At 36.3% G+C, this 14,454-nt stretch overlaps 1 pseudogene; it reads right to left on the bottom strand.

Annotated features, from left to right (window-relative positions):
- Window positions 1-4,692: 4,692 nt before the first annotated feature.
- LOC113109789 (5-hydroxytryptamine receptor 7-like) lies at window positions 4,693-13,498 on the bottom strand (annotated as a pseudogene).
- Window positions 13,499-14,454: the final 956 nt, after the last annotated feature.

Here is a 14,454-nt window from a genome sequence, read left to right as displayed (position 1 = left end):
TGTGATTTATTACTGGTCTGTTTTTCAGTGAACACAAGGTGGCAGCAGTGTTCAGATTACTGTGAGAAGTGTCTATTCTGTGAATATTTTTTCACATACTTAGAAATAGATATTACATATAAAGGTATAAATAGATAAAACATGCCTGAAGTACTATAATAGAGCAAATAAAATAAATAAATTACACAAATCTAGTTAAAGAAATGTAAGAAGACCCAAGTGGATCAACAGGAAGTTAAGTGTCCAAATGTTGGAAATAGTTTAGAGACTCTCCTGAGGAGATGTCTATAATGTGGAGCTGAACTGGATTTGCAGGAGCACTGCTGCAGATGTCCATTGTGTGATTAGAGAGGCAAACCTCAGGTGGCCCATCAGGTCATTAGACTTTGCTGCCATGCCTTTCACTTTCTGGAGGTCTAAATGGGCTTCTGGCTGTTTTACTCCCACGATAGAATAATTGGAGACCGGTCACATGACACCTATGAGTCAGATCAAGACAAAGGATCGCCGCAGGGAAGCCAAGCACCTTCTGTACAGTCAGATCCGAGCCAGAGCGGTTCAGTAGTGAGCCCGTTTTACCCAGTGCTCCATTGTGCTTATCTTTAACATGGCACACATGGCTTAGAAACACCGGGGCATTTCATGCCTTCACAGCACGTTAATGAGCGTGGGTTTTGAAAAAGAATGACAATTACTGAAACTTTGCCTGTATGGGTTCTGACGCACGTCATCTTTGGCAAGACAAAGATATGAGTAAAGCCTGATATATTCTCCATAAAGCAGCATTAATTCCTACTGAACTACTTTGAAGTTTAGGCCCTTTGATCTCATTTCAATTAGTGCAAGGCTTGAATTAAATGTGTAACTCACCTAATGTGTTTATTTGATTGCGATCACATAATATATTATAATGTGGCATATTAAAATCAGTTAAAACACACATTTAATAAATTCATATATATTAATTTAATATAGTGTCATAAACGTGCCACTAACTACATACTGGGTAAATGAAATGAAATGAAATGAAATTGAATTGAATTGAATTAAATTAAATTGGACTACAATAGACAAATAGAAACCAAAGTAAATTTAACTTCTAATGAAATAATTCAAATAAAATAAATAAAAATAAGGTGGCATACACATAATACATACTATTCTAAATTAAATTAAATTAAATTAAATTAAATTAAATTAAATTAAATTAGCCTACAGTGGTCCAGTAGACACAAAAATGAATAAAAACATCCATAAATTTAAATGAAGATAAAATAAAAATATAATTAATTAATATGTGTCATAAACACATCATATAATACTTGCTGTGAATTTTTTATTAAATTAAATTACATTAAATTAGCCTACAGTAATCAAGTATAGACACAAAAGTGTAAATTAATTTAAAATTAAATTAAATTATTAAAATGTAATGTTTAGCCCAGTAGTGAAGATACCCAACAATGTAAATTTATATTAATTTAACTGAAAATACAATTTTAGAATACACATTTGAAAAATTATTATATCTAAAATATTTTTAGATATATATAATATATATATATACTACACACAATTGTCTGCTCAGTATTAGGTGTGACTAATATATAAACATGGATTTTTGTTGTGTTTTACAATTAAATTCATTCTGCTCACGTTTCACTTGTGTGTTGAGACTTCAAAATATCATCATCTAATATCATATCATTTTTTATTTCCTGTGATGCAGAACTTGATGATACAGCCTTATATCCTATCTGATAACTTCAGCTGGTGGGCTTGCTTTTGAATGTCCCAAAGCATTAATGCACCAAAACCCCATGAATCTTGTCTTCCTGTGCCAGATTAAGGTTCATTTATCCCTCAGAAGGGGTCTATGGGGGAAATATAGACGGTAGAAGCTGTCCCTTCAATGGAGCAGTGTTGTGGGATGGAGAAACCAGGGCAGATGGCAAACCCTCAAGTGTGAGAGACTTTAATTCAAAAATGAAACTTCAGAACACGTGTGGAAGTGTGCAGAAGGCCTTGATGATTATCAGCAGCACCCTTGCACTATTTTCTTAGCTCTATAAATGATGCATCTCGCCGCTTCATCACAACTCTTCTAGATGTTCGTGTGGTTTGTTTCATGAGAGCCTCTGTGTTATTTCATGCTCAGCACCACTGGGAAAACATATTCCACTACACTTATTAGCATTTATCATGTCCAGTTTTGTTCAGAAAAACAGGAACTGAAGCTATCTAATAGGGGTCAGAATCAGTTTGCTTCATAAGCTCAGAAACAATTCACTTTTATTCGATTCCAATTCATTTGGGAAGGCTATTATGAAAGCATTTCATATTTTCAAGGAATTTCATATGAAATACTGTATCTTTTTGCTAATGGTATACAGAGCAGTGTTTCAGGCTGGTTGATTAGAGAAAATTGTAAATCTGGAATGGAGCTGAATACCAACTAACAAGAAGTGGCATGTAAATAATCTGTTAATCATTCAAGTTGAAATACTTTATTGCAATTTAATGTTGAATTAAATGTAAATTTGATATGTATATTCATTTTTTATTTTATGTTTAAGTATTTGTTTAATTTTATATGTGCCGCTATACTTATTTCTGACATAAAATGATTATTAATTACTTTATATAAAATCAGTCGACTATTTATTTTGCATTTCAGCTGTTTTCACCTTTAATCAGATTTAAAATGCTGACTCAAGAGGTGAGGGAGACACATTAGTTCTAATTATATTCAAGACTTATACCATATGTTAAACAAGCCACTTGGGCTTCTAAGAGTATGCTAATGAAATATATGTGCAATTGAATATTTATTAGGGTAATGTTTATTAAGAAAACATGAGTATTGAGAGAGCTAGAGTTGTACTCCATCTCCCAAAACAAACACTGGTGTGCGCAGCATGCACAAGCAGAATACTGACACAAGCTCACTGACCATATGTTGGCTGTGAGGTTCAATTCTAAACTGAATATTCAGGAAATCTTTTCACAATATATGTATATACTTTATACAAAGTTCTTGAAAACCTTTGTCAGACTACATAACAGCAAACACACTAAAACACAGAAAACAACATCATTGTACATTGTAAAAGTGTAGTTCTAAAATAAAGGACAATAAGGCAGTATGAAACAGGCCTGATATCTACTCTAATATCTACTGAATGTCATGAGAGTTTTAAAGGGTTGATGAAGAAATGCACATTCATGCAGATTTACATAGTACCCGAAGCAAGCCATCAAATTTATTAATGCAGCAATCACTGAAACTCTGAAATTACTACCCTTTGCCATCTTGTTTTATTTATTTATTTTCTTTTTTGGCCTAGGTATTGTGTATGATTTCATAGCTGTATAGTTCAAATGAAAGTCCATGTATCTTGTCAGTCAAATCAAGATTTTATCAAGTCATGTCAAATTTAAGGCTTTACACAAGCACAACAGATTTATCTAGCTGTGCTTTAAGGCCATTTTAAGCTCCCTATGATTTGCATCATGCTTTGACCTCCATGTGAAAACCATTGCTGATAGCATCACAGAAGGTTGATTGGACAAACTTGCTATGTAACATAACAGCTGGAAATGTACAGAATGGACAGTGAAAAGTACATTGCACAAAATGGAAAAAGATCAGTTCAATGTGGGTTCAAAAAACTTTCAACCCAGACTGGTTGTAAAAAAAAAAATGCAAGTGCATCACTCAGTGTACCAGGTGGGCTACCAAGCAAGTTTACTATGCCAGAACAGCCATGCATATACACTCACTGGCCACTTTATTGTGCTAATATCCAGGTTGGACCTCCTTTTGCCTTCAGAACTGCCTTAATTCTTCGTGGCATAGATTCAACAAGGTGTTGGAAACATTCCTCAGAAATTTTGGTCCATATTGACATGATAGCATCACGCAGTTTCTGCAGATTTGTCGGCTGCAGATCCATGATGTGAATCTCCTGTTCCAGCACATCCCAAAGCTGCTCTATAAGATGATGAGATCTGGTGACTGTGGAGGCCATTTGAGTAAAGTGAACTCATTGTCATGTGACAATGTCATGTGACACTTAAACGATCCTCACTTGGTACTAAGGGGCCCAAAGTGTGCCAAAATAATATCTCACACACATTACACCACCACCAGCAGCCTGAACCGCTGAGATAAGGCAGGATTGATCTATGCTTTCATGTTCTTTACGCCAAATTCTGACCCTACCATCTGAATGTCACAGCAGAAATCATCAAGAGCCTATGTGAATTGTAGCCTCTGTTTCCAGTTCTTAGCTGACAGGAGCATCACCCTGTGTGGTCTTCTGCTGCTGGAGCCTATCTGCTTCAAGGTTCAATGTGTTGTCCATTTAGAGATGGTATTCTGCCTACCGTTGTAACGAGAGGTTATTTGATTTACTGTTGCCTTTCTATCATCTCTAGCCATACTGCCCATTCTCCTCTGACCTCTGACATCCTCTGACCTCTGTCCGCTCACCGGATATTTTCTCTTTTTTGGACAATTCTCTGTAAACCCTAAAGATGGTTATGTGTGAAAATCCCAGTAGATCAGCAGTTTTTGAAATACTCAGACCAGCCCGCCTGTCACCAACAACCATTCCCCGTTCAAAGTCACTTAAATCCCCTTTCTTCCCCATTCTGATGCTCGGTTTAACTTCAGCAAGTCATCTTCACCACATCTAGATGCCTAAATGCATTGAGTTGCTTCCATGCGATTGGCTGATTAGCAATTTGAGTTACCAAGCAACTGAACGTGTAAATAATAAAGTGGCCAGTGATTATAGAGCTGCTTTTGTGAGACAAACTTCAAAATATATATATGTAATTGTTACAAGGCTTTATTATAGTATTGTGCAAGGAACATAGTAAAAATAAGTCTTTATTAGAAAATGATCTGCCTTATAATCATAATTTTTTAAAGGAATAAAAGTTATTTATATTCTCTTCAGTGAATGTATAGAAACATTTTTGGAGTTTTGCATGTGGGTAGAGGGACAATTTTCCACTGAGCGTAGGTTGGAAACTTTACAATCTTAGAACGTTTTTGGTGAATCATAATGATTGTAATGAGTTATCTCCAAACTGTGCTGTTTAACTTGTATAAGAGTCAAGAAGCCATCCCATAATATAAACAGATTGTGAGCAGTCAGAGCTTTAGAGCCTCATGCACTCCCATAGCAGAGAGTCTGCGATTAATGTTTCGATATCTGCAACGTAGCAGGTCTTTATAAGTTGAACGTAGGTCTCGGTTGAAGAAGGCGTAAATGAAAGGGTTCATGAGTGAATTGGTGTAGCCCAGCCACAGCAGTACCCGTTCCAGCCAGACGGGGGCGCAATTGCAGAGCAGGCCACAGATGAATGGCCGCACTGTGGTGAAGAGGAAAAATGGCAACCAGCAGAACGAAAACACTCCCATGATCACCCCAAGGGTGGTGGCCGCCTTCTGTTCACGCCTGAAAATCGAGGCACTCCGCCGTTCGCGGTTCAAGAGGCAGGAGAGGGTGGAAAACTCTTCAGTAACTGTGCCGTTCTTCATCCCATGCATGCAGAGCCCCTCTACGGTGGCCAATGCTGGATCGGGACAGGCCATCTGAATTGGGGGAAGGGCGGTGAAATGATGTTTGGCCCCACTTTTGCGGGCAGCTTTGAAAATCTTGTAATACATGAAAAGCATGACCACCATTGGGATGTAGAAGGCCACAGCGGTGGAGTAGAGGGTGTAGCCCACATCCTGGCTGATCAGACACACTCCCGCAGTGTTGATGTTCTGAGCCCAGCCACAGAATGGTGGCAGAGTGATGGATGCTGATACCAACCAGACACCAACGATCATCTTGGCCATCAGCTGTCCATTCTGTCTCGCTGGATAGGTCAAAGGCCGAGTTATTCCAAGGTATCTGCAAGAACAGAGGATAACATGGTTAATGAGGTAACTTCAACTGATGTGTTTTAGCACAGCACTGCATTCCTCAAAACAACTGAACCCAAAGATCTTGCATCTGCAGTACCCCGCAAAATGCCAGATATGGTTCAAAATACTTCAAAAGCACCAGACCCGAAAAATCCCTACTGACCTGAATTTCACCAGCAACCTGAGTGGAAAAGACGTCGCGTTCACAGCTGAACCGGAGCATGTCAGATTATCCAACTAATCAAGTGACTTAGTCCACAAAAGTAGATATTTTTCTGCCCAAAATGATTTTTGAGCAGCATTCTTAAAAAGGTACCAAAAGGGAGTATTTGCAGTGATGCCACAGAATAACCATTTTTGGTTCCCCAAAGAACAATTCAGTGAACAGTTCGTTAAACAACCATTTTTGCTTTGTGTATTATTCAGCGATTTCTTCTCTTTTACTTCAGACTTTGATGTGTATTCATGACAGTACCACGAAGCATGTGTGCGTATTCCTCTGCTTTAAACTAACCGCAGCACATCCAGGTTAAATGTCAGAACAAAAGACTGTATAAAAAGATTGACGTAGTGTCTGTGACGTCAACCGTATATTACTGAAGAGCACTTTTGAAGCTTTAATTGGGTGGAGCGGGCTGTCGCCATCTTGGCAGCACGTTACTGCGTGTCACTCACAGACAACTGAAAATGGGCAAAGAGGCAGGAGCTAGTTGCTGAAGCCATACCCACCTAGCTCAATGGCGGTGACAGCAGCATTAATCCACCTGTCACTCAAGTGGCCACGCCCTTAATTATGCAGAACTTCAAGGCTTAATATAATATAAACGGATGAGTTATAAATAAATAAAAATCACCCCCTTCACAGTTGTCATTAAAGGCAAAATCAGTTATATAGACCAAAACCACTTTTTGTACTAGGTTGTACATTATTTTTTTTTCTGGTGTAAATTTGGGGATTTTAACATGGACAGTTTATGGGACTGGCTCCCTTTTCGAGAATGAATTGCAGTTTTAGTCACGTCCTTGTTGGTTTCACGAAAGAGACCGGAAGGTTGCCGCTCAGAACGCGGCTCCTGCATCAGCAGCAATCACACGGATGTGTCGTGGTACTCATGAATGTGCATCGGAGACCCAGATTAGAAGAAATCATTGTAAGTCGTTGTTTCTGTTTTCTTAGCACACAAAAAAATAAGTTTACTTATAGCCTTATAACATTACGGTTGAACCACCTTACTACCTTCATAGGCCTTGAACATGACGTTGTTTATGAAGGGGTCAGAAAGCTCTTGGATTTCATCAAAAATATCTTAGTTTGTGTTCTGAAGATGAACGAAGGTCTCATGGTTTTGGAGCGACATGAGGGTGAGTCATTAATAACAGAATGTTTATTTTGGGGTGAACTAACGCTTTAATGGAACTATAGACAGTCCCTCCAGAAAAACGCAGATTTTTTTGGTGATTTTTGCGGGCAAAAATCCTTGATTTTGCGGCGCATTTTCTTAAAAAATGCGATGGAATATGCGGGATATTTTTGCAATTTTATGCGATGAAATTGGATGAACTTGCAAAAACTCCTGTTTGATGTAAAATAGAAAAAAAGGTGATTCCCCCAACACCTTTTTCTCACTAGGCTACTACCTTAATGTAAAGAGTAATTTCTTATTATGATAAGCGAGCATACTAAATCACAGAATATTTAAGTTGCAATCTCTTACTGCAAAGTAAATTATTTTACACACTACTAATATAATTACAACTGTAAGTTTTTGGTACTGTTGTGTAACAAAAAAAAATGCAATCCTACAACTGTAAAGTTGCATCAACTTCTGAATGAAACTACAACAGTGTTAGTAGCCTAGTGAGAAGGGGGTGTTGGGGGAATCACCTTTTTTTCTCTATTTCATCAAACCGCTTTTTTAGCAAGTTCTCGCAATATAATTTGGCTCCAATGTCATGTAACAAATCGGGAAACTGCTTCGTGCGTTCTTTTGCGCTTATTTTTTTTTTTTGGCAAATAAGAATAATTTGTGCGCTTCAAGTTTCACCCTGGTTTCACCGTGGAGTTTGCAGATGATGATCACGTCACGTAATTACGTTACTTCATAAGGTTCCCATGGCAATAGGGGGAAATGGTGCTTTACATGTGTGAAGTAAACGCAACATTTTTCAACTTTCTGCTAATATATATGTGAGTAAATATGTGGCCTTTGGTTGATTATGCATTAAATCAGGCGATCACATAATCGCGTTTTTCTGGAGGGACTGTATAGATAACATATTTAAACTGGTCCCGCATCGACCTACTTCACTACGAAAAACAATAGCTTGTTAGAATTCACTGCATAAAAAGATCAACTAAAAGTACCTGGATGATCTACTACTTCTCAAGAGTTGTGATGTGAATGGCATTGAATGACAATTTCAACATGTATGTCTCCTTTTAATTCATACTACACACATTCATATGTACACTATTAATTGTATGTGTGTGTGTGTGTGTGTATTGGGCTTTGAGGTTAACTCTCTAGCAGAGTATACCTGCAACCCTAATCAAACACAGAGAAGGCGAGATTGAACAAGGTAGGGGCTAAACTGAGCTGAAAGTTGAGTTGAGAAGAACCTCTGTTACAGAACATACCTTCGGTCGCAAAGTTTGTTCCTCACTAAAAAGTACTTTCTCAAAAAGTATGCGGTTTCAGAAGCTCCATTGGATTCATTTATATTTTAGAAATTGGTTGGTATTTGATACACTCAAGTCAGTTGTTAATTTCTTATGAACGCTCTCAGCAGTAAAGAAAAAAAAAAAGATAAATTTCTTGGTGCAAATTAAACTTGCATTGAGATGTTCAATGTGATGGCTTTGTCAAAAAGTTTCAGACAGCATTAGCATATTCACTCTGGATGGCTTCAAAAGCTTAAAAAAAGAACTCTCATTATGTTTCACCATTATGAATATGTAATGTTTGGATTAGCCATCTTTCTTGCTGCATCTCTCTCTTTTCGTTCTTGTGAGGTAATATAGTTGGGCACAAAAGAAGGAATATAGCTTCTGTTACAAATGATGTAACCTCGCTGCCCACATCATTATTGTCAAGACAGAAATGCACCACACTCTAGATTCTGTAATTGGTGCTGTGGCATGCTGGTTATTGCAATCCAACATAATGAGCCGTGGTGCTCGTGTGGGTGACCTGAGTTTTAATCTGTGAAATTAAAACAAAATCACACACTCTACAGCTTTCCCACATATCACTGCATTCATCAAAATCTGTTTCACTGCAGTGAACATTTCAAAAGGCTTCAGCATAACTAAAGGTTCTATGGATCTAAATTTTGAATGTAACATACAGTACATTGGCTTCTCTCTACCTACTAAAGCAGAAAGTCTCTATTCCCCTGCCCACCTCTAAAAATAAAAGCTTTCATTTCACGCATGAGAATCCCTCTGATCAAGGTAAGGCTTAGAGACACACTTATTGGATTGGACACTTAAGGTAGTTAAAACCTTTCATACAACTAAACAGAAACTACAAATAAATCGTTGGACCATAAAACTATTTCACATTAGTTTCTAAAATGCTCTCTTTACCTTTTTTTCCTTCCTTCTTTACCTTATTTGCTTTGTTCAAATAACCCTACATATACCCAACAGTATTAGTGATGTTAGCAAGGCACCACTCACGATTTGCTGATGTCTGAAAGCCTCTTCTTGGCATAATACGCTGTGATATCAGCTGGGTGGACATCTTTTGATGTTGAGTACTGTCTACACTTCTGTTTGCTCTTTGTGCCCCCTTCATACCAGATGAAATACAGAACACTTGCACAAGCCTCTCAGAAAATTGGAAATAATAATTGGATTAAAACAGTACTCGGTTTATAAGTGCTATTGGAGATGAACGATGTAGTCTGGGGCACTTCTCAAGATTAGACAGCTCAGCTGCCGACTGGAAGATCAATCAAACGAGCAGAAGTTACTGAGATGCTTAATGAGTCAAAGATTATTCAAGAACCAAAACCAATGGAAAGCACCATGTTTAAGGGACTGCAAGGACAGACACTGTTAGTCATAATATGTTTGAATTAAAGCATGTTTATTTGATCCAAATGAGATTCCATGTCAATTAGGGCGCTCCCTCAGAAAGCAGGCAACTCAGTAGGTTTTGGAATACAGCTATTGCCGCAGAAATATGTTGAAATACAGCAGTAGCCACAGGTTCGTATGAAGCTGGCACAAACTGAGAGTTTCTGTGGCATGATGGTCTGATAAAAGCAAAAATGCAGAACAAAGCAAAGTTGAAGGTCTTAAATATGAGAGGTTTGTTATGGGCGGTAACAAACATTAACTCAGCCTTCAATTATGTGTAATGAAAGGCCTCTTGAATTATGAAATATATCAAAGCTAATTAATTGACGAGAATTGCAGTAGTCGGAAACAAAGTAAGTGAAACATCATCGCTGTACTGTTTCATTAAGAGGTCTTATCTTTTCATAATAATAAAATACACTAATCTCTCATCTGGGATGTGTTGTATTTTTCCCTTTCATATTTATGAATGGGGGGGGGATTACAAAAAATACAAGTTGTAAATAAAAATCTTTTGTTTCTTTCACTCTTTTGTGTGAAAATTCTTTCAAATCCTACTTTTTCCCATGCAGTCATACCCTCTTGAAGAACATAAAAACCACTTCCCGTACATTTCTATTTTACTCAGTTCATATTAATTGATTGAAGGTTGTTCGAGAGCTCTCTTACTGAAAAGAAAAGCCTTAGGGAAAAGAAATCTCCAGCAGCAGACCTTGGTTGGTTAGTATTTTGTAATTTTCTTCTAAATGAAAACCTAAAGTTGCCTAACATTATGACGTCAAAGTTGTAAAGAAAACTTTTCACAAAGCTTCAAACCCCTTTAAAAGAGAATATTTCTACAGCCAATTTTAATCCATGAATTATTTATCTCCAGCACTTGAAAATCTACTACTCATGGTATAACTTTAAAGGTTAGTGAAATAGTCTACATTTTTATAGCTAAAACTTTTTTAGTAGCCTTGCAGTCTTAGTCATTCGCTCATGAAACAAAGTGGCATAATTCTCAGCCCACAACTAGGAAATGTTTTAAAAGGTCACTGAATAATACTGTTTAAATCATGGAAATTAGGAAGAGTGTGTGCAGCATATATATATATATATGTGTGTGTGTGTGTGTGTGTGTGAGAGAGAGACACTGGACCACAAACCAGTCTTAAGTGTACATTTTTCAAATTTTAGAAGAAATAAATATTTAAGCTATATAAGCTAAAAAAAAAAAAAAAAAAGCTTACCATTGATGTTTGGTTTGTTAGGAGGACAATATTTGGTTGAGATACAACTATCTGAATATCTAGAATCTAATCAAAAAAGATATTGAGAAAATCGCCTTTAAAGTTGTCCAGATAAAGTCCTCAGCAATGCATATTACTTATCAAGTTTTTATATATTTACGGTAGGAAATTTACAAAATATCCTAACGGAGCATGATCTTTACTTAATATCCTAATGATTTTTGGCATAAAATCTAAATCTATAATGTTTACAAATACAATGTATTTTTGGCTACTGCTATAAATATACCCCAGTGACTTAGGTCCAGGGTCACATATAATATCCTACAATAAATAAATATTAAAAATAAAAACTGAATCATTAGCTGCTCAGCAGAGTATTAAATAATGATTAATACTGTGAAAAAAGATATTTATATGAATTTTATGAAAACTTTTTGATCTGACCTCTCTGAAATATTTTTTATGCTAATATATTTAACAAAAAAGTTACATAAGCAAATTTAATGAGGACACAATCATGCCGAGGTTATTCCACATTCCGACAGGTTTAAGGAAGGGGATACATGTTGTCGACCCAGCATTCATCACTGAGACTTGTGAAAGCACCTATTTCATCGAATTACCGCGGCCAAGCAGGGTGTTTCAGCATGCAGTGCTCACCCCCTGGGGTCCCAGCTCAGAACTTTATCAAAGAACACCAAAATTGCATACACCAGGACGCAGCTTCAAAGTCTAGTTCATCAAGCCTCAAATTACATGGAAACATTTTTAATGCTCGGTTTATTTATTTAGGGTTACTCTAGTTTTTTTTTTATCTTTCATTTTTATGCAAATTAATAAACTGAATACACCAAATGCTTTTCAATTTTCATAAAAATGTGAATAAACATTATGCAATGCTTAACAGACTAGAAGCTCATGCATACTTTCAATTATAAAGGAGACATTTTTATATTTTAGCAATAATTTTAGTTGCTATTTTATAAGGTCTGGAGTTAAAAATAAAATCAAATGCTTCTTTTCACTATATATGTGTATTGGATAAAAATCATACATATTATTTTGCAATAGCTCATATACAGGTAGATTTTAACTGTTATTTTTTATTAATATTTATTCGAATTTACTTGTTATGAATTTTTTGTATTAGGATTTATTGGGACCTGTCAGTGAATATTAAGTAGAGTTTTTATTTAAATTATTAATACATTTCTTATATTTTTATTGGGTTACAATATAGATTTAATATATATATATATATATATATATATATATATATATATATATATATATATATATATATATATATATATATATATATAAAAATTGTATATATTTTTATACATAATGGAATTTTGTTGCATATTATTTCCAAATCATAAATGCAACTTATGCATATCATAATTACAACGATATAATATGTATATTATATTCCCTGATTTTACACACACACACACACACACACATACACACATATATATATATATTTGTCTGAAATGGCAGAAAACATTCGATTGCTTTCGATCAGCCTAGCCAATCTAAACCTTTCTCTTAAAATAACCAAGACCTTAAAAGAATCTTGAACTCTAAATATGAACTTACCTATCCACACTGATCACACACAATGTCATAATTGATGCTGTACAGCACATGACATCCATCCCAACAAAGATGTTGCAGAAAACCTCCCCAAACAGCCAGACGCCTCCCGTCAGGTCGGTCACGATGGCAAAGGGCATCACGGCCACTGCCACAGACAGATCAGCTATGGCCAGAGATACTAACAGATAGTTTGACGGCTGTCTGAGTTTCTTCACGACACACACCGCGATCACAACCAGCGAGTTGCCCATCACAGTGACCGCGGTGATGGTGCTGAGCATCATCCCAATGATCACCGTCTTAGTCAAGTCCAAGTCCAGGGTCTGCTGCTCTCCACACGACTCATTACTTCTGGGCTCCACTGTGGAAAAAGTCAGTTGTCCCATTGAGAAAGGATATTTCGGTCTCGCTGGAAGCCCAAACCAGTCAGCAGCGCCATGTGTCGTGAACATTACTCTATCAATATTTTGAGCGCGAATAATCCTTCAGCGCGCCTGGAATGGACAGTCAACGTCATGGTGCCTACGACCTCTGAGTCTGGCAACAACAAAATACACGAAAAACACGCTCACCTGCTCAAGTCAACACACACTGAATACTCTCTCAGCCTCGTTCTGCTGAGAGAGAAAACACGAGCTATAAGTACTTTTGAGAGCCGCACTGTGAGTGAACCTGCGAGTAAACCTGATTTTTTATATTTATTAAAATATGCTTTTGCCACTCAACAGAATGTTTTGTTTTAGGTATATGGATACTGAGTTACTTTATGATGACTATATTAATATAGAAGTCACTAATAAAGATTCTAAACGAATATTCCGATTCTGGATTCTGATTGGTCAATCGAGTTCGAATCCTGTTTAACGGCGTCGATATCACTACACAACTAGGTTTTGTTGCATAGCAACGTTCTGTAAGGTCTGGGCTATTAATATTCCATATTAAATCTAGCTGTTATTTTAAATGGTATCAAAATAATTACAGTAATAATAATAATCAGACTAATAATACAGATGGAGCAAGTTCTCGTTTTAATGCATACAGTCATGACCAATCCAGTACCAAAAAAAAAAAAAAAAACCTTTCCCAACTATATGGTCTGCAGTGTGTTGTATTATCAGTCACTTATATTCCAGCATGATATCACATTTCAGAGGAGAAATTCAGATATATTTTGTATCCTAAGCAAACACTCATTATGCTAATATGTTAATGTTCATGCAAAAAAAAAAAAATATATATAATAATCATAGCGCCCTCTCTGTGCAGTAGAATGTCTCCCTCTGCTGATGAAAATTAGCTTCAAAAACTTTCCAAAGAATAGCCTATATCATATTAGCTACATTGGAGATATGCAACTTATCTGTAGACAGTCATCAGAACTTCATATACTGCTATCTTTACCCCTTTAAACGTATTCTACCTTCAAACTAGGACTTTCTTTATTATAAATTGATATTTTAAACATACTTTGTCATATTCATACCCTCGTTATGGCTACCGTGTTTGTTGTTAAATAAACAAAATGATTCACCGTTTTGATTCAGATTTATAGCCTAAAGAAAATAAAAGTTTCGACATAAAGCCTAAATGAGAATATT

Source organism: Carassius auratus, chromosome 10 (assembly GCF_003368295.1).
Source record: "Carassius auratus strain Wakin chromosome 10, ASM336829v1, whole genome shotgun sequence".
Lineage (NCBI taxonomy): Eukaryota > Metazoa > Chordata > Actinopteri > Cypriniformes > Cyprinidae > Carassius > Carassius auratus.
The sequence above is the reverse complement of the archived record's forward strand: the minus strand, read 5'-3'. Positions and strand labels throughout refer to the sequence as shown.